Raw genomic sequence first — 27,486 nt, forward strand, 5'->3', positions numbered from 1 at the left:
TGTGGACATGCTGGAAAGATCTCCTGAAATCATTCATGTGTTTAGGCTGGGCTGAATTAATCCTTCAAAGAGAAGCAGCTGTCCAACTGTAAAGATGTGAAGCTTGTTTTACAAGTTTAGCCTTGATGCTCAAGCAATTCCTCTGTGTCTAACATCAGACTTACTTGAAATGGGTTTTCTTTTCATGTAATGTGAATTTATATCCTTCTTCCTGATTCTAGAAGTGGTGCATGTTCCTTTTAAATTGTTGTCAAGTTTAGGCATTGTAAGCTAATCTCTACTTAGTTCAAGTAGCTGTGAAATCAAGACAGAATCGAAAGGACAACTCTTAAGAAAAAGTCACATTATCTTAATAGGATCATATGGAAACTATCTTTTGGAAAGACACATAGAAAAAATGTAAACTAACATTTTAGAAATAAGTTCCACTTAACACCAAAAAGGAAAAATATTGAGTCAAAGTGACTCACATTTAGATCATATTTCATGCTTCCTCCTGCTTTTTTAAAATCAGTATTTGATACTTGGTTTCCTTATCTGTAAAACTGAAGACATCATACCTTTCTTCATGTTAATATGTGGACTGAAGAAAATGCTACTTGTAAAAGAGCCTAATAACAGCTATTTCGCATATAGAGTAGCTTTTCAAATAACCATCCCCCCATACCTCCTTCTCTATCTCTAATTCACTTCCTGTCCTTCATAATTTTTTTCTTTTTTTGGTAACTCCTAAAAAGTATTTCATTTGGATGACAATCATTGCTTGCCAGACATTAAATGTATTCTTCTTTGTGGGGGCTAGGGGGTCACTGTCACTTTGCCCAGTCAAATAAACCTTTAGAGTTCATCAATAAGGAAGGACCTCTCAGACAAGACTTTATAGGGAATTGGTTTACCTGGTGTTTGGGGTGTGTGTCTGAGGCCTGGATCCTCCTTACATGCCTGTATTGAGTTAGGAGCTTCAGAAGCCAACAGTCACAAAGGTAGATCATCGTCAGGAATGCCTGTCCTTTCTTGATGTCATTTGTTGATTTATTTATTATTGTATAGAGACAGAGAGAAATTGAGAGAGGGAGAGAGACAGAGAGACGCCTGCAGCCCTGCTTCACCACTCATGAAGCTTTCCCCCTGCAGGTGGGGACCAGGGGCTTGAACCTGGATCCTTGCACACTGTAATGTGCGCGCTTAACTAAATGCACCACCACCTGGCCCCCGTCCTTTCTTTAGTAGTGAGTGACAAAGGGCCAGGGAGTAGACCAGGTGGTTTCATACACCGAGTCCTTTCACATTCACTTTCACTGCTCCAGTGGGCTTCATTCTCATGAAAGAAACATGAAGGGCATCAGACGTTTACCTCAGACAGGTGGATGCATGTACTAAAGAAAGTTCTGGACCTGTGTTACACTTGAGTCTGTCTGAGACACTGCGGACGGTCTATAGTTCTAATTGTACTGAAGGGTGAGAACTACGGGATGTCATCTGTAACATCTACAACTTTGATAATCCCTAAAGTCATGGGCAGAGTCTATCTCGCAAGGAATGGGGAGTGGAAGTGAGGTTTGATCACCAGCTGTCTGGGATTGAGTGGAAGGAACAGCCTGATCTGGCCTTTGTCCCAGAAGAGCATGCGTCTGGCATGATCACACTGGCTAGTCTCCCGACTCCCATTCCTCCCCGCCTGTCTCCACATCCATCAACAGGCAAGCCAGGCAAGGCTCTCTGATCCAAGCCTCCTGATTCATTGTGAGGTTTACTCTTGGGAGCTTCCTTTGACCCTCAGCTTCCACAGAGAGAGAACTGTCTAGACAGCTCCCTCTGTAGTTGACTACCTTGTATTTGATGCAGGGATCTTTCCTTCTGTGTTATCAACCTTATGAAGAATCACAGAATTCATTTAAATGTTGTTTGCAAGTAAGCAGAAATGCCTTCAAATTCAGTCAGCTTTCCAGTGGGTGGCAATATCCTTGAGAGGTGGGGGGAGCACATGGAGTCACTGCATGTAGATGTGTCTGACAACGTCGATGGAAACAGTTCTCTGTTATTGTATCCAAAGATGTGTGCATCCTTTTCTTTGATTGCTCTGCGTTTTTCTTTCCCTGTAGATATTGTGTTATGTTCAGTCAGCTGCAAATCCTTATAGATTAGAGCTGTTATTCTTTACTACTTGTGTCAAAATAATCAACCGTCATCATGATACAAAAGGGGAAAAGCAAGAACTGTTTTCTTCCTGGGATAAAGTAGGACTTGGCATCCCAGCTTTCGAATCAGCCCTTTTTATTTAAAAAAAAAAATTCTTTGTGGAAACATCCCACTTACATATAACAGATCTCCTCTTTCCTGTCTTGTGTTAGTTCTCAGGCTAGAGTGGCAATTAGGGTCGGTTGGAAGGTTATCATGCCAAGATGATTCCTTTTCCTCTATTTTTATTTATTTATTTATTTTAAAAAAATGTTTCATTATCTCTATTAGATAGAGACAGCCAGAAATCAAAAGGGAAGGAGAAAATTGAGAGGGAGTGAGAAAGAGAGACACCTGCAATACTGCTTCACCACTCGCAAAGCTTTGCCCCTGAAGTTGGGGACGAGGGCTTGAACCAGGTGCACCATCACTTGGCCCCAGAGTATTTTTCTTTGTTTCTAAAAGATCATCCATTATAATTGCCAGCGTTGTTGGGTATGCAGACCTTGAACAAGTCATAAAAAGTGGGTTCAGATGGTGGCACACTCACTAGAGTGTACATGTTACCATGCACAAAGAAGATATTCAGGTGGCCAATAAATATATTTAAAAAGTGTCCAAAGTCACTGATTGATTGTCAGGGAAATGAAGTCAAGACAACCGCGTACCTGTAAGCATGTGATGCATATATAAGAACCAAAAGGACAAGACCTGGAGAGGATATGGACAAAAAGGAGGCTTTCTGCACTGTTGGTGGCGATGTTAATTCATGCAGTCTCTGGAAAACAGTCTAGTCTGAATTCAAGCTCCCAGTCCCCATCTGCAGCAGGGAGCTTCAGGAACAGTGGAACAGAGCTGCAAGTGTCTCATTCTCCTTCTTTCTCTATCTTTACTTCTCTCTGTGTCTCAACCTCTGTCACGAAAAAAAAAAAAAGGCCACCAGGAGCAGTGGAGTTATGCAAGCAGACTGAGTCCTAGCAGTAACCCTGGTGACAAAACTGAATAAGTAAGGGTTTTTCTTTTTCTTTTATTAAAATTTTTAATTAATTAATTAGTTTCTTTATTGGGGGATTAATAGTTACAGTCAACAGTGAAAGAGTATAAATGTATAAAATATACATTTAGTATAAATGTATAAAAATGTATAAACAATAGTTTATACATGCATTACATTTTTACATAACAATACAAACCCACCCCCTAAAAAAACCCAAAAAATACAACCCCTACTAGGTTCTCCTGCCATCCTGTTCCAGGACCTGAACCCTCCCCACCACCCCACCCCAGAGTCTTTTACTTTGGTGCAGTACACCAACTCCAGTCCAAATTCTGCTGTGTATTTTTCCCTTCTGATCTTCTTTTTCAGCTCCTGTCTATGAGTGAGATCATCCCATGATGATCACTTAACATGATTTCTTGAAGCTCCATCCAAGATGGAGTAAAGAAGGTGAACCCATCATTTTTAATAGCTGAGTAGTATTCCATTTTGTATATAGGCCACAACTTACTCAGACACTCATCTGTTGGACACCTGGGTTGCTTCCAGGTTTTAGCTATTACAAGTTGTGCTGCTATGAACACAGATATATACATAGGTGTTTGTTGTTTTCGATGGGTTAAGTTGTTTTCGCCGGGCTGGCTTCACGGGTGGGTAACAGACGACCAGGGACTCATAGTTGAGCTGTAGGCAGTATCTCTTCATTCATGCAGGACACAGCACAATCTAAGATGAGCTAAGCTAAACTCAAGGTACAGTACTCTAAAACTCACAATGCTGTCTTTATATATACTTCCCAAGTAGGGTGGAAACAGGATGTGACATAGAGAGGGTGGAGAGAAAGGTGAGTGACTGGTGAAAATCAGAGTGTGACAAAGAGGGGGCAGATTAGGCGAGAATCCTATCACTGAACCACAAATGCCCTGGAGGGAGGGTGGAACTTGTTAACAGCGGTTATGTAAATAGAATGAAGTGGTTATGTAAATAGAATAGTGTTAAGCAGGGGGGATTTAAACCAAATGAAACAGAAGGGGTCTCATGCATACCAAAAGGTGTTTTTTTTTTTTTTTTTTTTTTTGGATGAGTGTGTTTGTTTCCTTAGGCTCTATCCCCAGGAGAGGAATTGCAAGGTCATCTAATAAATGCTCATTTATTATCACTCCCTTTGGATATCAGTTCTGTGATCATTTTTCTTGAGGAAGTGTTGATTGACAGGATTGCTGTTGTTCCACATCCCCCTCCAGAGGGGTTTAAGTACAAGTCACCCTCCACCATACTGTCATCCTTCTCCACCACCACAGAACAGAAAGTTTCTAAAATCTTAAAAGTTGAATGAGAATCAGATGCTGATTATTGCTGTGATGCATGTGAGGTTGATTGCTTTGCAGCACAGGGGTTTCGTGCATGCACAATTCTACCTCTTCTGGGCTTTCCCTTTCTCTCTCTCTCTCTCTCTCTTTCTCTCTCTCTCTCTCTCTCTCTCTCTCTCTCTCTCAGTTTCAGAGCAAGTCAGAGAGAGTTAAGGAGGGAGAGAGGGACACAAAGGCATCAGTTCACCATCCATGGAACACTCTTGGAGTCGTGGTGATGCTCCCATGTGAAACTAGGACTCGAACCCAGGACTTGTGCATAGTGAGATTCATGTTCTACCAAGTGAGTCATCTCCCAGGCTCTGATTTATATTTTTAAAGTGAACAGTGCTCCTCAGGTATCTATGTCTAATACTTAGCTGATTTTGAGTGTGAGCTTTGTAAAGCTCCAGCTTGTACTTTTGCCCAGTTTTTATAGGATGAGGTATTCTGTCTTGTGCCGATTTATGCAACCACATTATAAATTAAGAAATGAACTTTCATCACATGTATTGCAAAGATTTTCCCAGCCGTCTGCCTTGGGATTTTCTTTGTGGAGATGTCTGTGTTTCCCCCAAGAAATTAAACATTTTCTTGTATTCAAATCTAGAGAATGTTCCTTTTTTTTTTTTTAATTCCTTTTCTGTGTTGTACCATTCTGGGAAATGCCACCCCCCCTTTCATGTTATGTATTAAAATTTTATTTGTGTTTTATTCTAATACCTTCAGAGTTTGTCACTCTCGGGCTGTAATATTTGCTCCCTCTGAGGTTTTTGGGGAAGCAGGGAGTTTGATGGGGAGTCACCTTTCTTTCTCTTCCCAAGTAACTAGTTAGTGTCTGAACACTTCATCTTGCCTTCTGATTTGAAATACCACCCTGTGAGATCTGAATGTCTGTTTGTCCTCCAGTCATCCCTGCACTCTGTGTTTGGATCCACTGACAGATTGTTTTTTTTTTTCCTCCCCCCAACTCTCCTGTGTTTAAGTCACTGGATTTTTTTTTTTTAGTTAGCAGCAAAGCGAGGAGGGATGATGAGCCATTGGTCTGTTCCTGGGCACACTGCTGTGAACCCCCTTCCTGAGGGAACCTCTGCTTTCAATTTTCTCCATTAGCATCAGAAGGAATGTCCATGATGAGATCATCTCATGCAGAAAGATCTACCTTTTGCCACTAGGCTCCGCTTGAAAGGATGGAATGTTATTCCAATTGAAAAATGAAAAGGGTTTTTTTTTTTTTTTAAATTTCAAAGTAGTATCTAAATGATGGTCTTTAAATCTTCTTTAGAAATCTCCCTGGGGTGACAGTGCTTCATAAATAAGACTTGACTGGGGATGTTCTTGCATGCACTTGCAGGAGACCAGCCAACAAAAGGTTCCTATGTCCTGTGCTGCCTCTCTCGGCCTATGGCAACAAGTTATGGGTTGCCCTGATCTCATGGGCTTAATAGCCAGGTCTTTGGCAGCAGTTGGGACCTATTCAGGCTCCCAGATAAATCTTCTAGCAGAGCAGGAAGCTGAGGTTTGGGGGTAGATTCCAAGAGTCATTTCTGATTTTACTGCTGGGGAATGTGGAAACCTGACACCTTCCTTTAGCTAATAACGTAAACAGTGAAGGGCCTTTCTTTCTTTTTCTTCTTCTCCTCCTCCTCCTCCTCCTCTTTTTTTCTTCTTTAAAATCTTGTGCTAATTAAGTGTATTTTCTAAAAGGGAGGAGGAGGACTTTCAGTCTTAGGAGTGAAGCCTTTCTTTTTACACAGACCTAGACTGAAGCATGGTGAGAGAGTGGTCCTCCCTTGAAAATCTCCTTATTTGTTCACGCCTTAGCTCAAAGGAAAGACCTTGCCATTTATGTGCCAAGAAAAGAAATGAGGCTTTTTTTTTTTTTTTTAAATCTCTGCCTTCCATATGTTTGTTGGTAGGATTGTATCTTGGAACCTCTACTTGAGTTAAAACAGACTGTGGCTTCTGTGCATTGTTGCAGTGAAGAGCTGTTCTTACCTCAGACGCAACTCTGCGGAGAATGTTTCAGAGAACCTGGTGCCTCACTGTCCAGGTGTCAAGAACCATCTTGGCTGGATGGGCAACTTGAGTGTTTCTTCTCCAGCTGACAGAGGTGTTCATTTATTCTAGGTTTCAGCAGGAGCAACAAGATTGTTTTTTTTTTTTTTTTGGAGGGGGGGATTACATATATTCTGTTGTCTTCAAAGATGAAAAAACTTTTTGTTGCCCAGCTGACTTGAGACACCAAACACATTGCTCCACAGACAAGTGTCCAGTATAAATGACTATGTCTTCCTCTGACACATGAGAGGGGACAGGGGAAGCCGTGGGAGATGGTGACTGGAGGACTGTTGTCCTTTTCTCGAGTTTCTCTCAGTAGCAAGTATAGCACTCTGCGCTCAGTAGAGAGGTGGCAGTATTGATCTACACCCAGCCCTGGGAGTTGAGGGAAGATTGTGACTGTGTATTTCAAGAAATTGAAAGACTGGGATAACAGCAATGTCGTCTTTAGGGAGACTAAATATGACGGAGATCTTCATTCAAACTTGATTGAGTCTAGAACCCTTCTCTGGGAAGAGCCATAAGGATAAGACTTCACTCTGATTAAAATTCACAAGCTTCTTAAGAATACTTCTTCTGGGCCAGGCTGTGTTGCATCTGGTTGAGTGCACATATTACTGTGTGCAAGGACTTGGGCTCATGTCCCCGGCTCCCACTTACAGGGGAGGAAGTTTCACGAGTAGTGAAGCGATGCCGCAGATGTCTCTTTTTCTTTCTCTCCCTCTCTGTCTCTCTTTCCCCCCTTGGTTTCTCTATAACTCCATCCAATAGATAGTAAACAAATGATGTACTTTTATATATTTATTTATTTCCCCTTCTGTTGCCTTTGCTTTTTTTTTGTTGTTGTTGTAGTTATTGTTGGTGTTGTTACTGATGTCATTGTTGTTGGATAAGACAGAGAGAAATGGAGAGAGGAGGGGAAGACAGAAAGAGGGAGAGAAAGACAGACACCTGCAGACCTGCTTCACCGCCTGTGAAGCGACTCCCTTGCAGGTGGGGAGCCGGGGGCTGCAACTGGGATTCTTAATCCGGTCCTTGTGCTTCACGCCAAGTGCGCTTAACCTGCTGTGCTACTGCCCGACTCCCGATGTATATTTTTTAAATAATACTTCTGGGGACTGGGCAGTAGTGCAGAGGGTTAAGTGCACATGGCGCAAAGCACAAGGACCAGCATAAGGATCCCAGTTTGAGACTCCAGCTCCCCACCTGCAGGGAAGTCACTTCGCAAGCAGTGAAGTAGGCCTGCAGTTGTCTATCTTTCTCTCCCCCTCTCTGTCTTTCCTTCCTCTCTCCATTTCTCTCTGTACTATCCAACAACAGCAGCAGCAGCTATAACAACAATGATAATAACAACTACAACAAGGGCAACAAAATGGAAAAAATGGCCTCCAGGAGCAGTGGATTCAAGGTGCTGGCATCGAGTCCCAGCGATAACCCTGGAGGCCAAAAAAAAGAAAGAAAGAAAGAGAAAAAAAATATTAAAATATTTCTCTCATTTGGGCCCTCCTTACATATTTAGAGATTTTGTAGAGGATCTAATCTAGGGTCTTTTTTATTATTTTTATTTTTAAAAGGAGACGTTAACAAAACCATAGGATAAGAGGGGTACAACTCCACACAGTTCCCACCACTAGAACTCCATATCCCATCCCCTCCCCTGATAGCTTTCCTATTCTTTAACCCTCTGGGAGTATGGACCCAAGGTCATTGTGGGATGCAGAAGGTGGAAGGTCTGGCTTCTGTAATTGCTTCCCCACTAAACATGGGCATCGTAATCTAGGATATTATAATTCCTTTTTGTTCATTTTTTTCTTTTCTCTATTTTGACTATTAATAGCCAAAGCTTCAGGATTTTAAATTCTTATTTTATTTGTATCCAAATTTCTTTATCTAGTGATAAGGAGAGACCAAGAGAACACTGCTGTGGCGTACGTGGTTCTGGGGTTCAAACCTGGGACCTCACATATGCAAGTCCTGTGCTCTGCAGCAGAGTCACCCACTCCCCACTCCCCCAGAACTCTCTGAGACTTTTCCTGTTGTTAGTAATTCCGAATGACTTAGTGAGTGTTAAGACACGTGCAGTTAGTTTATCATGGCTCTTGAGACCTCACAGCTTCTTGAATTGAGCATCCCCTGTCTCCAGACAGGTCTGCTTCACGTGGGTATTTCCAAGCCCTCTCAGCTTGAGGTGTGGGTTTTTCTTTCCTGCAAGGCATAAAATGTGATCTTTCTCTCCAGGCTCACTCCAAAGTTCCCACTGGACCAGCACTCAGAGGTCCTGGAATGGGACTGGAGGGTGGGGTGGGGGGCGGTCACTCATATTAGTTCACATCCTCTTCCCTTATAATACTTTCTCTGCTCAACCCTTTCCTCACTTTTCTCAGAAGAAGGGAGAAATGAAAACTTGGTCCATTTATTTTCTACACATGTGCCAGCTTTGAGCACTCTTGGCACTGAGTGAGGAGGAGATTAATGATGGGGCTATGCCATGGAGAAATTCCGAAAAGCTTCACAATCACAATTTTTTATTTTAAAGACTTTGGGCTGTTGGAAAAGTCATGAAGCATTTTCACATAGAACAATGTGGGGGGGGGAATACATCATGACTTTTCCGACAGCCCAATATTTTGCTTTCATGGCTGAGGGGATTACTCCACTGGCATGGAAAAAGGGAAAATGAAAAGGTATAGAAAGTGGAGCAGAAGAGAGGACGGTTGACTTAGGAACAAACTAAAGGGTAGTCACAGAGAACAGTTATTCTTATCCTAAAAGGATTGCCAGTAAATTTGCTTTTAGAACAGAAGTTAATTTCAATATTAAGACCATAGGCTCAGCTTACTTAACAACTACAGAGGAGATGACCAGCAACAACAACAACAAAGGAAACCACAAAGAAAAAGGAAAAACATTTTATTTTTTATTTCATTTATATATTTTATTTGTATATATCTTTATTTTATCGTTAGACATATAAGCAGCTATTTTTTTTTTCCAGAACAACCCTGCTGTGTAGCCTGCTCTACATTAGATGTGGTGCAAATCAGTGGCTAAGTGGACATTTGATTGGTCAGGGGTGCGGCGCCGTTAGGGAAACATATTGAGCAATCCAGCAAATGGCCACACTTTTTGGACCCAAAGTAGATAGTCACAGCCGATATCTATTTCCTTTTATGTTGTATCTATGGTGTAAGCCGTATTTTTTTCTCCCCAGTGAGACACTGGGTCCCTGTGTGGACACCATAGCTCCCTGGCTAACTTCTTTGTTCTTTTCATGTAAGAGAGAAACGGAGGGAGAGACATTGCAGCATCACGCCAACATCTGTGAGACTTACTTGTCACCATCCATGGTTCTCCCCTGTGGTGCTGGGGCTTGAACCCAGGGCTGTTTTTATGCTAAGGGACATTCTACCATGTGAGCTATCTTCCAGCTCCTAAGAAATGTTAAAAAAGTACCAACAACTGTCCTGCTATTTCCACAGTAAAATGATTTAGAATTTGTTCTTTAAAACTGTTTTTTTCTTTTTGTTTTTAACTTTATTTTAAAGAACAGAGAGAAATTGAGAGGAAGATGGAAATAGAAAGGGAGAGAGACAGAGACAGAGAGAGAGAGAATTGCAGATCTGCTTCACCACTTATGAAGCTTTTCCTTCTGCAAGTGGGACTTGGGGGCTTTAACCTGAATCCTTGTAATATGTACACTTAACCAGGTATGCCACCACCCACAACTCCCCCCCCCCCCGCACCTCCACAAAATGTGGAAAAGTATTTTGCCAAAGAATTTCAAAATTCATTAGAATTGTTTTTTTTTTCCCTCTTGTTACCCTTGTTGTTTTATTGTTGTTGTAGTTATTGTTGTTATTGATGTTGTCATTGTTAGAGAGGACAGAGAGAGATGGAGAGAGGAGGGGAAGACAGAGGGGGAGAGAAAGATGGACAACTGCAGACCTGCTTCACCGCTTGTGAAGCAACTCGCCTGCAGGTGGGGAGCCAGGGGTTCGAACCGGGATCCTTATGCCAGTCCTTGCACTTCTCAACATGTGCATTTAACCCACTGCGCTACGCCCGACTCCCTGGAATTGATTTCTTTTAACCAGTTTGTTAATAAAGATCATTGATTGATAAAAGCATTAAAAATCCATCTAGAAAATGTCACAGGGAGATAAGAAACTGTACCCAGCAACTATACTGTGACCCATTAACCCCCAATAAGAGGATGAAAACAAACCAGACAGGCAGCTGTAGCCAGGCTGGCATGTGCAGGGCCCTATCTAGAAGCCATTCAGGTGGACAAGTCACTTGCCAGCCGCATTCTACTTCTGCCTGTGACAAGAGTGTTGAGGAAAAAGGACCAAATGACTTTTCTTATTAGAAAAACTAGAATGGGATGACCTCACTCATAGAAATTGAAAAACAAGATCAGAAGGGCAAACACTAAGCAGAACTTGGACTGGGGTTGGTGTATTGCACCAAAGTAAAAGACTCTGTGGGAGCAGGGTGGAGGTTCAGGTCCTGGAACCTGATGGCAGAGGAGGACCTAGTAGGGATTGAATTGTTATGTGGAAAACTTGGAAATATTATGCATGTACAAACTATTGTATTTTACTGTCAACTTTAAACTATTAACCCCTCCCAATAAAGGAATTGAGAGAGGGGGGAGCAGGAAGGAAGGAAGGAAGGAAGGAAGGAAGGAAGGGAGGGAGGGAGGGAGGGAGGGAGGGAGGGAGGAAGGAAGGAAGGAAGGAAGGAAGGAAGGAAGGAAGGAAGGAAGGAAGGAAGGGAGGGAGGGAGGAAAGACTCGAATATTTCTCCTGAGTTGACTGCTGGCACATTCGTGTGCAGTTGTGATCAGCAGAAAAGAAATGTCTGAGGTGGAGTGAGGCGGAGCGGGCCTTTGGGGGAAAAGGGTGTTGAAAGCAGGGCAAAATTGGAGACCCTCCAAGAATCCTGGTTCTGAAGGGCAGGACAGGCAACCCCAGCTGGGGAGAGGAGAAGCAGGCCCAAGAACCAACTCCTCTTCCCCTGGGGAGTGGGATAAATTGCTTTGCTTTCACCCTCCCGGCCCTCTAAACCATCTCCTCAAAGAAAAGAAGAAACTGTTTCTTTGGAGATAACTTATTACCTTTTGGCGTTGGGCCTGGAAGCCTCAGATGGTGAGTTACTTTATGTGCCCCAGATGCTTCCTGGGTTTGAAGCTGCATCCTGGCTCCTAACCGTTCTGACACCAGCCCTGTGGGCTTCTCAGCCCCTGTGTCATGAAGTCCCAGGAGCTGGTTTGGGGTGGCCTTTCTGGATTTACTGGGAGAAGGGAGAAAGCCAGATCCCAGGTGCAAACCAACCATAGAGAAGTAATGTCAATGACTTCCAGTGTACAGTAAGATACCTTTCTGCTTTTCTTTCTTTTCCAGAGAATATAATAAATCGAACTAATTTGCCTGTTGGTACATGACCAGGTCTGTGTGTTTATGTGTTTTCCTGATCTGTCCAGACCTACCCAGACCAAAGGGGGAAAAAAAAAAAAAAAGCACCAGTAATAAAGAATTTCCTTTGGAACAACAGCAAGAGAAACCTGCTTCCGTTATTTAAATTTTCACATCCTTGGAGGGACATTGCACATTCCTTTTCACCCTGTCGTGATTGACCTTGAGATTAATTAATGTATTTTCTCTGTCTTGTGCTAAGGACTCGGTCTTGTTCTTATTGGCATGAGGATAAATGATAGAGCAGCAAGGACATTTATAAAACTACCTCTTTCGTCTGCTCTGTGTTCACCGGGGCCGGTGGAGAGCAGGGAGGTGGCTTCTGTGGTTGAGCAGTATATACTGCGTGGGCCTTGGGTTTTGACTGTTACCTTTTGGAAGGATGAATATTTGCATTGAGAAACAGGTTTTTGTTTGTTTGTTTTTTGGAATCTAACTTTAGAGCTTTCTCTTTATTTATTTATTATTTATTTATTTATGTATTGGATAGAGACAGCCAGAATCTGAGAGGGAAGGGAGATAGGAAGGGGTAGAGGCAGAGAGACACACCTGCAACACAGCTTCAACACTTGTAAAGCTTTCCCATTGCAGGTAGGAACCAGAGACTTGAACCCTGGTCCTTGCACATTGTAACATGTGCTTTTAGCCAAGTGTGCCACCACCCGGCCTCTAACTTTAGAATTTTCTATCTGACTTCCCTTTTGCCTTCCTCAGAAAGTTCTTGTTTTTTGTTCCTGCTCTGAGCTTCGTTCTTGTTTTTGCTTTCTTTCATTTTTTTGCGATTAATAGTTGGTTACAAGATTGTAAGATTATAGTGTATATCCACACCATACCCACCACCCAGAGATAACCATTGTAGCTCTCATAAGTCTTAGAAACAGTTTGCTTGCTTCTGTTTTGTTTGTTTGTTGTGTTTTGTCTTTGTTTTTTCCCAAGTTCATGTGAATCAGATCTCTAGATTCCACATTTGAGTGAAACCATCTGGCAGTTGTCTCTTTATTTTTTCATCTCTTTACTTATTTGGCTAAACACAGTCACCTCCAGTTCCATCCATTTTGTCCCAAAGGACACAATATTATCTTTTTTGATTGCAGAGTAGTATTCCATAGAATGAATACACACACACACACACACACACACACACACACACACACACGTACGTATATCTCATAATTTCTTTTTTTCATGCTCCACGGGGACTATTTATTTTCTCAATTCTCTGCAGATTACAATTTTCCAAAAAATAAAATCCATACAAACTTAAACTCAACAGACTTGCCTTCTATGGAGATCTCTAAAACTTAAGCAAGTCTCAGAATCTGAGACTACCTTTTTACAGCTATAGACATAAATTATGAAATAGGTTATGCCTTGATAAAGTTCTATAACTGTATTTCATCTACATTCACTCTGATTCATCAGAAATGAGTTAAACTATTTAAAAAAAAAAAAGAAGAAGCAGTTGCTGAAGAAGCCTGTATGATAAGTCAAGTTCTGAAGACTTGCTGAATCAATAACCTAGGATCTTTCTAGAAATTCTGATAAGAATAACAGAATAGGGTGAGTAAGGTGTGACTGGCAACAGGGAGGGCTGCAGTCATCTGATGGAGCTCGACTCTCAAGTATCTTAACTTAAATTGCCTCCAATAAAAAACTTGTTTACTTATGGGAATATGCTCATACTCACGAGGACATGACTACACTCATCGGAAATATGACTTTGGGGGTCCAGACAGTGGTGCACCAGTTGAGAGCACATGTGACCAAGTGCAAAGACCCGAGTTCACGCCACCAGTCCCTACCTGCCAGAGGAAGTTTCACAAGTGGGGGAAGAGTGCTGCAGGTGTTCTTTTCTTTCTCCCTATCCTCCCCTCCCATAATTTCTTTAGCTAGTTATGGCATCTTTATGCCATAAAGATGGCATATTATGTCATGGTTATGGCATATTTATGTCATGGTTTCTTTAGCTAGTTAATAGGCATCTCGGCTGCTTCCACTCTTTGGCTGTTCTGAATAACCTCAGCTTCATTCTCTCCTGGTGCTCAGATCAGGCTCTTTATGCCATAAAGATGGCATATTATGTCATGTTATGTCATGTTATGGCATATTTATGTCATGGTTTCTTTAGCTAGTTAATAGGCATCTCGGCTGCTTCCACTCTTTGGCTGTTCTGAATAACCTCAGCTTCATTCTCTCCTGGTGCTCAGATCAGGCTCTCTGACTAGACTGTTGACAGCAGCTTCACAAAACTGCATTTGTCCATGTCTTCACTGGCTACTTCACAGATGTGGGGGGGGTCGGGGGGCAGCGCTGGACTTCCCACTGTCAGCAGCAGAGAAGACACTAACAGGGACTACATTGTAATCTGGTCTCTTTGGCCAAAGCGGAAAGGGAAATCCTGTCCTGCAGAAGAGGGGTACAGGGCTTTCCCCACTTCAGGTGTAGGCAGAACTCAGGGAAAACAAGGAGATGCATCGTAATCACCCCTGCACCTGCTGGCTTCTCCCTGGATGCCCCCCTCCACCCCCATTCTGCCTCTTATCAGACAGTTCTCTCAAGAAAACTTGATTCAGCTTGTTGCAGCTCAGTCTCAGTATCTGATAGGCCTGCTGTTGTATCTCTCCCAGAGGTGTCTGCTTTTTACTTATTTCTGAATTACTAGGGTGGGGAGATAGCCCAGCTCTTCAGAGCACTGACTAGGAGGCCTGATGTCCCAGAGACCACAGTTTCAAGACCTAGCACCACCTTATGCCAGAGCTCAGCAGTGTTCTCATCCTGTCTGACTCTGACTCTCTCTCTCTCTCTCTCTCTGTCTCTCTCTCTGTCTCTGTCTCTCTATCTCTGTCTCTCTCTCTCCATCCCTCCCTCCCTCCCTCCCTCCTCAATTGTTTATTTCCTCCCACCAGGGTTATTGCTGGAGCTCAGTGCAGGCACTACAGATCCACTGCTCATTTGTTCATGGTGGCCACCTTTTTCTCTCCCTCTTTCTTTTTCTTCCTTCCTTCCTTCCTTCCTTCCTTCCATCCTTCCTTCCTTCCTTTCTTCCTTCCTTCCTTCCTTCCTTCCTTCCTTCCTTCCTTCCTTCCTTCCTTTCTTTCTTTCTTTCTTTCCTTCTTTCTTTCATTGAAGAGGACAGAAAGAAATTGAGAGGTTAAGGAGGGGGAGAGAGAGAGAGATCGAGACCTACAGACCTGCTTTACCACTTGTGACGCATCCCCCCTGCAGGTGGGGAATAGGGGCTTGAGCCTGGGTCTTTGTGTGTGGTAATGTGTGCGCTTAACCCCATGCACCGCCACCTGCTCCTCTCCCCATTCTTTCTTATAATAAGTAAATCAGTAATCCTTAAAAATGAAAAAAAATCCATTTATTTAATGAGAGAGAAAGGATAGGTCTAAGAGAACTGAGGTATCATTCTGGCATATGCAGTATTGGGGCTCGAACTCAGGACCTCACACAGGCAAGTCTGGCACCCTGGCACTGAATGGCCTCCCTGGCCTCATGCCTACACTTCCAGTCATGGAGTCTAGAACCCCCCTGCCTAGCTCCCCAAGGAGCTTCAAAGGGCAGCTGTAAAGAGTGGCACACCCCTGGAAGAATGGCTCCTTCTTCTGAATGCATCCACCCACCCCACCCCCCTGTCAGTTACCCTCCTGCTCATGGGTTTGAATCTGCCCTTGAGGTTGGTGGAGAGGACAGATGAGAGTCTACATTTATTGGGGAGGGCCCATGAGTTCCTGACTGGGGGTGTCACACAGCTTAAGGACCCTTCAGATGCCCTGTGGATAGTCCACTTGCCCAACTAGGCTGTCTGCCGTCTCCCTGGGAGCTGGCCTTTCTATGGTGTGGGAAAAAGTCAAGCTGAAGCCCACCTTCACCCTGTGCCCCATGTCAGGAGCTGAATCCGTGCAAAGCTACACTGTGGACTCTGCTTCCCTTCTCTTTGCAGCTGACCTATAAAAGCTGAGTCCTCAGTGGGTAGGAGTGGCGACTCAGGAGCTAACCCTTTAAAAAAAATAAAGTTCGAGTCTGCAGAAAGCTTCCTCTCTCTTCCCAGTGTCCTGTGTGGAACTACTTCAGACCACACAGCAGCTTTGAACTCCTGTGCTGTTAACTTTCATGTACGTGTGTCCATGTCACATGTCAGCGTCAGAGCAGTGCTCTCCCCTTTCCTCAGAAAGACGACAGTGGGCCAGAGTGTCCCATCCTACTGGAAATAGAATCCTTACGGGTGCCAGTGGATCAAATGTTCTGTCTCCAGCTCTGTCTGCTGGCATGTAAAGCCCTCTGGCCAGGAGTCAAAGCCAGTCCTGTTTCGAGAAGGTCAGTGGCAGACCGGAAGTGGAGGGAGAGTGTCCAAGGTCTTTTTGCTGCGCTCCCCTTGCAAGATTGAGTAACTGTTCCCAGAGGCCATGGGGTTGCCTCTGTGCTCTAGCTGAAGATGAGCTAGTGGGATTTATTAGCTTTGTGGAGGAAGTTGAAGGTCATCACAATGCTTGCTCAGTCATAAGAGGGTCCTGGGGTTACAAGCAGGGAGGTTCTGTGCCAGACATCCCTGGCTAGGAGTGGAAATACCATGGAGTGGAGAGCTCGCACATCCTGAGTGACCTGCTGAGTTTTGTCAAAGCCCACGCCTGGGGGAGGGGTGGGAAGGGGGGTGGGGAGGTGGAGCCACAGCAGGGGTGACTCTGCAGGGATTTGGGACTGGGGGTACTGGAGGGGATGGTGAAAGGTCAGTTGCTTATGGGGTTCTAGAAGGCAGTGCTGGAGGGTGAAAATGATGCTGAGACTCAAGAGGGTTCAAGAATGACCCCCATCTGCCTCAACCCAACTCAAACTCACTCTTTTAGAGACAAAGAAGAGATGTTTCCAAGCAGGCTGAGTTCAGACTCATGGAAAACACGAGTTTAAGGGTTGGGGGTTTCCTCCAGCTATCTGACTGCAGTGCCCCCCCCCCCGACTTTAGTTTACCTAGAGCTACCAACACACCCAGACTCCTCCGCAGCAGCAGCAGAAGCAGTGCCTCTGCCTTCCATGGTGCTGACAGGCCACCACCAAACCTGCTTGTGTCCTGAAAGCCAGGTGGGGCAGCCTGGGAGTGTGGTCCGGACTGACCTAGTCTGAGCCATAACCAGGTCCCTCCAGCCCTTCCATCAGGAGCTGATCAGTGCTGAAAACTGCCTTTGTGGTAGCACTGTGTTTGGTTCCTGAGTGCAGTTCTGCTTTTTTTTTATGGGACATCTGGGGATGAACATGTGTGATATCACCAATGCTGAATGGCCTTGGCTTTTTATGAGAGAGAGAGAGATTATAGCATCACTCTGCCCTCCAAGCAGCTCCCCTGGTGGCATCCCTGTGATGCCAGACCTTGTCCCAGGGTCCCTGGGTGGGCTGTTGGTGATCTTCTGAGCCTGTGTTTGAAAGCCTTTGAAGGATACCCCCTCTTGATCATTTGTTTTGTTTTTGAGTTCATTTTATTATTTTATTTATTGATTGATGAAAGGAATAAGGGGAGGGAGAGGGAAAAAAGGAACCAAACATCACTCTGGTATGTGTGCTGCTGGGGATTGAACTTAGGACCTCATGTTTGAAAGTCCAACTCTTTATCAACTGTGCCACCTCCCAGACCACCACCACCACCACCACCACCCCACCCCCCCCGTTGATCATTTGAACCATGGCTGCACCCCATCCCCAGATGTCCCGTGTTGATGAGGATGAATGGGGACTCATTTAGCCGAGGTGCTATACTCTGTCTCTGGACCCCATTCCCGCTTGTCAGTGTAGGGCCAGGAGCTGGTGTGAGCTCAGACCGTTGTCATCATCCTGCCCTACTCTTCCCAGGCTTCTAGTGAAGCTGAATTGTCATGTGTTTATTATCTTAAGACCCTGTCAGGAGAGAACGTGTCTAAAGCTTCCTCAAGAAGAGCTAGAACCCCATCTTTTGATTTCCAGAGGTGGAGATATTTTCTCATTCTATGAGCCAAAGTTTGGGCTGGATGATGACGATCACAACCCCTAGTATTTCGCCATCTCAGAAAATGCGTGGGCTTCAATTTCATAATTTTGAAATTATGCTAGGATGCCATAGCTGGGGTGACTAGTTCTTTTTTTTTCTCTTCTCCCCCCTTTTGCTCTCCCACAGGAGGATTATTTTCCATAATTACAGTGTTAAAAAGCGATAATTTATAATTATGGTACCAGTTACACTGCGTTTATTATAGTGATGATGTTTTATCACAGAGACCAGCAATTGATACTGGCCATGCCGGTGTAAGTCCCATTAGTCCATCTTTGAAATGAAGCAATGGCATCATTCTCTTATTTGATTGCCATTGGCAATGAAATGGAGCTTTCTTCTGATAAAATGGCAGATTGGCTTTCAAATAATGTTCAATACTCCCCCCACCCCCATTCCAGAATATTTGTCTGTTTCTAGAGATTAACAGGCCAAATACACCATGGAACCTTGGGGTGATGTGGGCTGCTGACCCAGGACAGTCAGGAGGTTCTCAGAGCTACAGTGCCAGAAACACAGGGATTGAAACAGGAACAGACCGGCGGGTGGTGTAGCGGGTAAAGTGTTGGACTCTCAAGCATGAGATCCTGAGTTCAATCCTCTGCATCACATGTACCAGAGAGATGCTGTAGTTCTGGTTCATTCTCTCTCTTTCCTGTCCTCTCTCTCATAAATCTTAAAAAGTAAGATAAAATAAGCCAAAATTAATTTGATTTCCTGGGAAGTTTCCTGGGCTCCATTACCAAAGCCGGGTCAGGTCAGGGGTAGATAGCATAATGCTGATGCAAAGAGACTCTCATGCCTGAGGTTCCAAGTCCCAAGCTCAATCACCCCGCACTACCATAAGCCAGAGATAAAAAAAAAAAAAAAGGAAAGAAAGGAAAGGAAAGGAAAGGAAAGGAAAGGAAAGGAAGGAAGGAAGGAAGGAAGGAAGGAAGGAAGGAAGGAAGGAAGAAAAAGAAACTTTTGAGGCCAGGTGGTGGTGTACTCAGTTGAGCACAAATGCTTTAATGCTCAAGGACCCTGGTTCAAGTCCTTGGTCCCCATCTATAGGGAGGAATTATTACAAGCAGTGAAGCAGGGCTGCAGGTGTCTCTCTCCTTCCCTCCCTCCCTCCCTCCCTCCCTCCCTCCCTCCCGATCCTTTTGTATTTCAGTTTCCCTCTATCTAATAAATGAATCAATAAAAACTTTAAAAAAAAATACACGCAGGTGCAAATAACGTACAGCTATGCCACCCTGGGCTCAAAACCCAGTCCAACATTACTATGGGCTCAGGGCCTCAGAACAGCAGGTCATGCTACTCAGATCCCAGGCGAGGCTGGGGACCATGACATCAGCCAGACTTCCGTGTACTTTGCCTCTTCTGTGCTTCCTGGGGGCCTTAGTCAGTGGGCCATTTGACAGGTGGAGGAGGTGAGGCTTAGTAGTTCCCCTGAGTCTACTGCTGGGTTAAGTCACTTGTTTCCAGTGAGAGTCAGGAGACTGCTTCTAGGGCAGATGATAGAGTGGTGCTGTGTTGTCTCTGTTTTTATCCTTTCCCTCTCTGTGAAATAAAGGAAGGAAGGAAGGAAGGAAGGAAGGAAGGAAGGAAGGAAGGAAGGAAAGAGGGAGGAAGGAAACAGGAAAGGAGGAGCAGGAGAAGGAGGAGAGAAATGGACAAGAGAGACCACTCCATGTTGGTATGGGGTTGATGTGAATTTCTGTGTTCATTCCCTGTGCCTCAGATACATACACAAATAAACAAATAATCATATATGCATATTAATGCAGAGCTGGGTCTTGAACTCAGGTCCCTCTGAGTTCATGGTGTCCCGCTGCACTTGAAATTTAAGAGATGGCACACTGGAAGCTCCAGCCCTCCAGTGACTTTTTTTTTCTTTCTTTCTCCAGAGCACCGATCAGCTCTGGCTTCTTAGGAAGTTAAAAATTAGTAGAATTTCTGCTCTGAGCACTTTTCATTTGTTTTCAGAGTCATCTCTTCTTTTTATACTGCTCATTACCAATCTACCCCAGTACCCTTAAAAACATAGTAGGGGGAGCCGGGCGGTAGCGCGGTGGGTTATGTGTAGGTGGTGCGAAGCGCAAGAACCGGCGTGAGGATCCCGGTTCGAGCCCCCAGCTCCCCACCTGCAGGGGAGTCGCTTCACAGGCTGTGAAGCAGGTCTGCAGGTGTCTATCTTTCTCTCCCCCTCTCTGTCTTCCCTCCTCTCTCCATTTCTCTCTGTCCTATCCAACAATGACAACATCAGTAACAACAACAATAATAACTACAACAACAATAAAATGACAACAAGGGCAACAAAAGGGAAAATAAATTTAAAAAATTACAAAAAAATTAAAAAAAAAACATAGTAGGAATGTGGGAAACCACATTTCACCAGAACTTACTTGAAGTGCGGTCAGCTGTTCCTCTTCCTGAATGGGAAGCTTGAAAGCCAGTTCTTCCTCGCGCTCAGGTGAGGCACAGAGAGCCCCATTTTCAGGTACACAATCATCCAATCTCATGAGATAGTAAGGGGCCGTCACCTTCTCATTCTGTTGGCTCAGATCTGCAGGGCGGGGGGGGGGGGGGGGGAGGGGGAGCCGGAGGAATTGAGCTGAGCTCTTTTTGTCAGCTGTGGCCACCTTTCGGGTTCATTTGCCCTTAAGATGTGCCTTAGACCCCAGTTTTGAGATTGCTCTTAGTTCAGTTATAAACCATAGTTCTTCTTCTAGCGTTTGCCCTTCTTCCATAGCCAGTCAACAGCGTCAGGTTGAAAGCTGTCAGGAGCTGCTTGTTGCTGGCTTTGAAAGTGACTGGGATCCATGTGGATTCAGTTGGCTAGGAAGGATCGTCAGTTTCCCCAATGAATGGGTACTCACGGGATGCACCACGAGAAGGTCGATCCAATGCATCCCATAAACCATAGTACATCTGATAGTACATCTGACCAAGTCTTGCAGGGTGTCTTAATTTCATGTTCAGCCTAAGCATTTTACAATGAAAATGACATTATAATCAAGTTTCTTGGGTAACATTTTTTCTTTTAACTCCAAATAACCTGAAACTTCTTCTGTCACCAAGTTACTAGTAGAACAGTGTCTTCGTTCATTTTTTTTTTTGCCTCCAGGGTTATTGCTGGAACTCAGTGCCTGCACCATGAATCCACTGCTCCTGGAGGCCACCCCCCCGCTTTTGTTGCCCTTGTTGTAGCCTTATTGTGGTTATTATTGTTGTTGATGTCGTTCGTTGTTGGATAGGACAGAGAGAAATGGAGAGAGGAGGGGAAGACAGAGAGGGGGAGAGAAAGACAGACACCTGCAGACCTGCTTCATCGCCTCTAAAGCGACTCCCCTGCAGGTGGGGAGATGGGGGCTCGAACCAGGATCCTTACGCCAGTCCTTGTGCTTTGTGCCACCTGCGATTAACCCGCCCGACTCCCACCTTCATTCATTTTTTTAAAAGATGTATTCACTTAATTATGAGACACCAAGACACAGAGAGACTCCAGAGCACTGTTCTGCTCAACTCCAAACCGCAGGCATGCAAGTCCTGCACTCTGCCCGCCTCTCAACCGCTAGCATTGTGACTCAGGGACAGAATTTCTTCTCAGTCTACTTCATTTTAATTTGTTCTATACTTTTGCATCACGGGGGCTTCTGGTTTCAGTTTCTGTATTGGCAATTTTGTTCAAGCTCACAGACATGCAGAAATCAACCTTTTCTTCTGGCTTTGGTAGACGTGGGAGATAGTCTTTTGCAGAGTGGAAACATGCAGTCAAAGTGAGCTTGTACAAGAGATTCAATGAAGCATGCAGAAGCAGAGGAAGAGTGACTGGGGCTAGTCCGTGAGGAGTGTGCCCTGGTCTGGGTTTGGGCTTTCAAAGACTGCTTTCCTCTTATGTGAGTGTAGTGTCCTACTGGCTAAGTTTATGGCGCCCCCTGTTGGTGCAATGATTACAGAATCATTGCACCAAGTGAGACAAAACACACACACACACACATATATATATGTATAATAACAGCAAGCTTATAAATGATAAAGCCACTATGGGCTTAGCTCTGTTCTCGTCACTTTTAAGATTCCCATGTGAATAGAGTCTAGTGTTGTCTCCTTGCTTGAAATCCATCGGCAGCTATTTATATCATGTTCAGTACTTTGATTTTTGGAGAATCAGAAGCAAATCAGAAAAACAAGCAGAGATAGTTTGCTGCCAAACCCCAGGCTTCCCAGACATGCAGAGTCAGATATGCAGAAATTAAATAGCCCTGATGTGACTTCAAAAGCAGGGAAGGGAGGGGCCTGGCAGTGGCACACAGGGTTAAGCGTACATAGTGTGAGAGGATCCAGGTTCGAGCCCCTGACCCCCACCTGCAAGAGGGTTGCTTCACAAGTGGTGAAGCAGGTCTGCAGGTATCTATCTCTCTCTCTCCCTCTCTGTCTTCCCCTCCTCCTCTCTCCATTTTTCTCTGTCCTATCCAATAAAATGGAAATAATGGCTGCCAGGAGCAGTGGATCCATAGTGCTGGCACCGAGCCCCAGCGATAACCTTGGAGGCAAAAAATTTAAAAAAAAATAAAATAAATAAGAAATGGGGAGAGGACAGCTATCACTTTGCTTGTCTTGAATTTGCCACTCAGTGGAAACAAAGACTGACAAGCCTGAACTGGCAAAATCTAGATGTTGACAGTAAGTGGAGGACAGGGATATCTGCTTCTATGGATTTGGGAACCTGAATGGAAATCTTCCCTAAGGCGCTGGCAGTTCCTTGTTTCATTAGAAGAGGATTCAGTGGGCAACCCAGTGCTGGCTGGACAGTCACAAACCCCAGCAGCTACTAATACTGGTGCTTCTCACATGAGACTTTCATGTTCTCACTGGCGCTTGTCCTTTTATTTATCTACTTATTAGGTAGAGTCAGAAAGAATCTGAGAAGGCAGGGGAGATAAAAAGAGGAAAAGACAGAGAGACACCTGGAGCCCTGCTTCACCACTCATGAAGCTTTCCCCCTGCAAATGGGGACTAGGGGCTTGAACCTGGGTCCTTGCACACTATAATGTGTGCACTTCACCAGCTGCTCCGCCAACCTGCCCCCCTTTTTATGAATGTATGTTCTCTCTCAGTCATGCATCTTCAAACCCGTTCATCTGACCATTAGAGTTGACTAGAAGCAATAAGGTGTCAGGAAATCACTGACTTTTAAATACCACCAGAACTTTTCCAAGAGTTCCTCTCCCAGTTAATTTCCTTAGAGTGTCTCTCCCACTGTTGCTCACCCATTTTTGACTTCAGCTATCTTGACCTCTGCACCTTGTCTGTTAGGGTTCTACTGTTACCTTTTTCAGAGGAAACTCCGAAATAGACACAGTCGTGCCAAAAATATCCATCTATGTTCCTGATTCTTCTGACCGTCTGAGGGGCTGTTTGTTGCCTGTTCACAGTGCTCTGTGTCACCTCTCAGCACTGGACATTTCCCCAGCAGCTGCTCTTCCTGATCAGCTCCCCTCTGCCTCATTGTCTTTATTTATAGGATGGAAACTTCTAGGCCCTTTTCCTTCCTGCTGCTCCGAGCCTTGCAAAGAGATCTCAAGTGCCTTTCCGTGTAATGACAACATCTGTATTTTCTCTTTGTCATCTTCCTGCGGTGACAGCCAATCACTTTATTAGGAGTCTGGAATAATCAAAACTCCCCTCTGTTTCATTGTTATAGCGCTTTTATTTATTTATCTTTTTACTTTTGTTGCTCCTGATGGTTCCTTTTGGTGGTGAGTCTAGCTTTTTCCTGGTTATGTTCCCTTAATCTGGATTATCACTCATTAGAGTGATAAACTTTTTGATTAGTATCATAATTCTCTGAAGTGACTGGAAGATGCCCAGCTCCTCTCCCATCCTTATTTTTCTAAGGGCCAGTTTTCTTTTTCATAGTCAAATCCATACAGGAGGCTCCGGAGACCTGCTCACTTGGAAGCTGGACTGTGAGTGGCCTGGCACCATGCAGATGGAGCCTGTGGACAAGGGAACAGGCTTTCTGGGAGTTTCCTTTTGTAACCTGGAGACAGTGAACCTGGCATTAGACAGACTGCTGTTCACATGGCCTCGGGTTCAAGAGTTGCTTCTCTGTGGGAAACTTTGGAGAAGGCTTTCTGCTTCTCCAATAACCCTGGGTCTTTCTCTGCTCTGATACGAGGAGACACTTCCCAGCTTCTGCATTTCTTGGATCTCAAGCAGCAAAGGTAGGAAAAAAGATGCAGCTAGGGACCAGGAAGGTGGCTTAGTGGTTCTAGCATCGACCTTATCGGTGAGACACCACATGAGAGCAACAAAGACAAAGCAACAAAGCAACAAAGGGTGGTGGAGCTATGCTTGACTCTTTTTTTCTCTCTCCTTAAAAAAAGGACAGGGGATGTGACTCAACAGTATCACAAGTGAAAGAGATCCTTAGCTGGCAGAAAGTAATAGATATAAGTAAATAATGAAATAACATTGCTTTCTCCTTTTTCTTTTCTTTCTTTCTTTGTATTTTTCTACCAGGATTATCACTGGGGCTCAGTGCCTGCACAACAAATCTACCACTCCCAGTGGCTATTTTTTCTTTTTCCTTTTTTCCTTTTTTTTTTTTCTGCCTCCAGGGTTATCACTGGGGCTTGGTGCCTGCACTATGAATCCACTGCTCCTGGAGGCTATTTTTTCCCTTTTGTTGCCCTTGTTGTTTATCATTGTTGTCATTATTATTATTGTTATTGATGTCATTGTTGGATAGGACAGAGAGAAATAGAGGAGAGGAGAGGAGAGGAGAGGAGATGGAGAGGTCGAGAGAAAGACAGACACCTGCAGACGTGCTTCACTGCTTGTGAAACTACTCCCTTGCAGATGGGGAGCCGGGGGCTTGAACTGGAATCCTTATGCTGGTCCTTGCAATTAACACCCATGTGCACTTAACCTGCTGCACTACCACCCGACCCCTTCCTTTTCCCTTTTTTTTTTAAAATTTATTTATTCCCTTTTGTTGCCCTTGTTGTTTTATTGTTGTAGTTATTATTGTTGTCGTTGTTGGATAGGACAGAGAGAAATTGAGAGAGGAGGGGAAGACTGAGAGGGGGAGAGAAAGTTAGACGCTTGTGACTCCCCTACAGGTAGGGAGCCAGGGGCTCGAACCGGGATCCTTACGCTGACCCTTGCGCTTCTCGCCACGTGCACTTAACCCACTGCACTACTGCCTGACTCCCACCTTTTCCCTTTTTTGAAATAATAAGAGACAGAGAAATAGGGCAACAGAGAGACACCTAGGGGGTCGGGTGATAGCAGGTTAAGCACACATGGCGGTTTGAGCCACCTCAGGGTGGCTCGATTTCTCTGTTCTATCCAATGACATCAATGGCAACAATAACAAGAACGACAAAAACAAGGGCAACAGAATGAGAAAAAATGGCCGCCAGGAGCAGTGGATTCATAGTGCAGGCACTGAGCCCCAGCGATAACCCTGGAGGCAAAAAATTTAAAAAATGAAAAAATAGAGAGACACCTGCAGTCTGCTCTACCACTTGTGAGGCTTCCCCCATATAAGGAAGGATAAAGGCTTAAGCCCAAGGCCTCAGGCATTGTGCACTTTACCACTTGTGTCACTGATTGACCCCTAACATAATCTTTAAAAATAAAATAAAATAAAAAGCATTTTGTGGCTTGAGGAGTTAGCATAATGGATGAACATGGGACTTTCATGTATAAGGTCCTGAGTCTGATTCCCACCACTGCATAGATCAGCATGATTTTTTTTTTCTCTCTCTTTCTCTCATCAATCAATAAATTAATATATCTTTAAAAAGAAAATTATTAAATAAAACTATGCAATAGGAGCTGGATAGTGGTGTGCATGTTTGAGTACACAGATTATAGTGTGCAAGGACCCAGGTTCAAGCCCCCAGTTCCTACCTGCAAGGGGGAAGCTTTAAGAACAGTAAAGCAGGGCTTCAGGTCCATCTATCTGTCTGCCTATCTATCTGTCTATCATCTGTCTGTCTCTCTATCCTCCCCTCTCAATTTCTCTATCTCTATCCAAAATTATTAACTTAATTAAAAGATGCTCCTGCCTGGGAGAGCTGGACTGTGCCCCAGGCCAGGAGCCTTCCTCCACCCCTGTTTCCAGAAGCTCCCTTCTCTCCTGCCTACCTACACTTCAGGGGAGTCTTGTCTAAAGCATCTGCTTTAAGGCCCTTCCTTGCCTCCTTCGCCCAGGCTTTCTCTTGTTGCAAGGTCCTCTGCTAAGAGCCTCCTTGCTCTCTGCTTCTTCTGGAAGCCTCCTGTAGGGACGCTGTTCTGCCTGCACCCTGGCTTGGCCTGCTCTCAGCAGGGCTGTCTCTTAGGTTCCTCTGCCCCCAGCCCAGACCCAGCAACCTTGGCTTCTCCTCCACCCCTTCTTCCTTGCCTGTCCTCAGCAGCCCTGCAGCCCTGCCCCGCCTCCCTGCCTCTCACCTGCAGGGCTGTGTTGTTTGTGGAGGCCCTCCGTGAGCTTTCTCTCACAGAGGATGAGATGCTTGTAAAGTGTGGAGCCTCCAGAAGCCCTCACCTTTCTGGCGAGAATTTCTTCACCCAGAGGAAGGCTTTTATGAGCTCAGTCTCCTTGACTGCTCTCCTGACGGTGTCATTCCGTTTCCTTTTAAAAGGCCACTTGAAATTCTTTTCCGCTAAGCATGTTCTTGGTGGAAATATTTATACAACTCTTGTCTGGAGATTCATCTCTTGGCTCTTTTTTTTTCTTTTACTTTTGGTTTTTGGATGCAACCACCTGTATTCGGAGGTTATATTTTTTGAATGGGGACAGAGAGGGAGAGAAAAGAGAGGAAAATCCTCGTGGCCTACAGATTGATAAGGGAAGAAGAGACAAATGACAGTGACACAGGGAAGAGATGTAAATCTGACGGCTGGATGGGTCACCACACTAGCAAGCACAAAGGTCTCAATTTGCAAAGTCCTGGTTCAAGTTGCCTTTGCAGGAGTAACTTCCTCACGTTGCCACATGGGTGAAACTTTCCAGTCTGCTTGTTACTATTAACATGGCTACTAAATCAGGCCTTGTCCTACCAAACGTTCTTGAAAGAATTTTAAGAAAAGCTTCTTATACACAATGTGGAGAGAGGTTGCCTTGACCCATCACTAAAATTCAGCAGCACTTACTCAGAGCTGCATTAGTTTTCAATCAAAACAAGTATTCAAAACAGATCAGCTGGGACTATGGCAACAAATGGGTTTTCTAAAAGGTAGTTATCTAAAGATGATTTTAAGATGCCTAATATGAAGTTCACTTGATGAAAGTGTGAAGATAGCAGATATTTTGGTTAAACCAAGTTTACACCACTGAGCCATGGTTTTCAGAGTTTGAAGGGCAGAAACACGCACAATTACAGCTCAGGTGAGTTTACAAGGACTCAG

General features: G+C 44.4%; 1 protein-coding gene across 21 annotated transcripts in view; it reads left to right on the forward strand.

Annotated features, from left to right (window-relative positions):
* Positions 1-27,486, forward strand: part of KIAA1217 (KIAA1217 ortholog) — a 362,069-nt gene that overhangs the window by 131,107 nt on the left and 203,476 nt on the right. Inside the window, exon 1 of one of the 21 annotated variants that reach the window (XM_060192302.1) lies at positions 3,163-3,184. The exons of 19 other annotated variants lie outside the window; for them this stretch is intronic. The gene's annotated coding sequence lies outside the window, so the exon portion shown is untranslated. Of the gene's footprint in view, positions 1-3,162; positions 3,185-24,271; positions 24,294-27,486 lie in introns of those variants that run through there. One more of the 21 variants, XM_060192303.1, reaches the window with a different exon arrangement.

This window comes from Erinaceus europaeus, chromosome 6 (assembly GCF_950295315.1).
Source record: "Erinaceus europaeus chromosome 6, mEriEur2.1, whole genome shotgun sequence".
NCBI classification, from domain to species: domain Eukaryota; kingdom Metazoa; phylum Chordata; class Mammalia; order Eulipotyphla; family Erinaceidae; genus Erinaceus; species Erinaceus europaeus.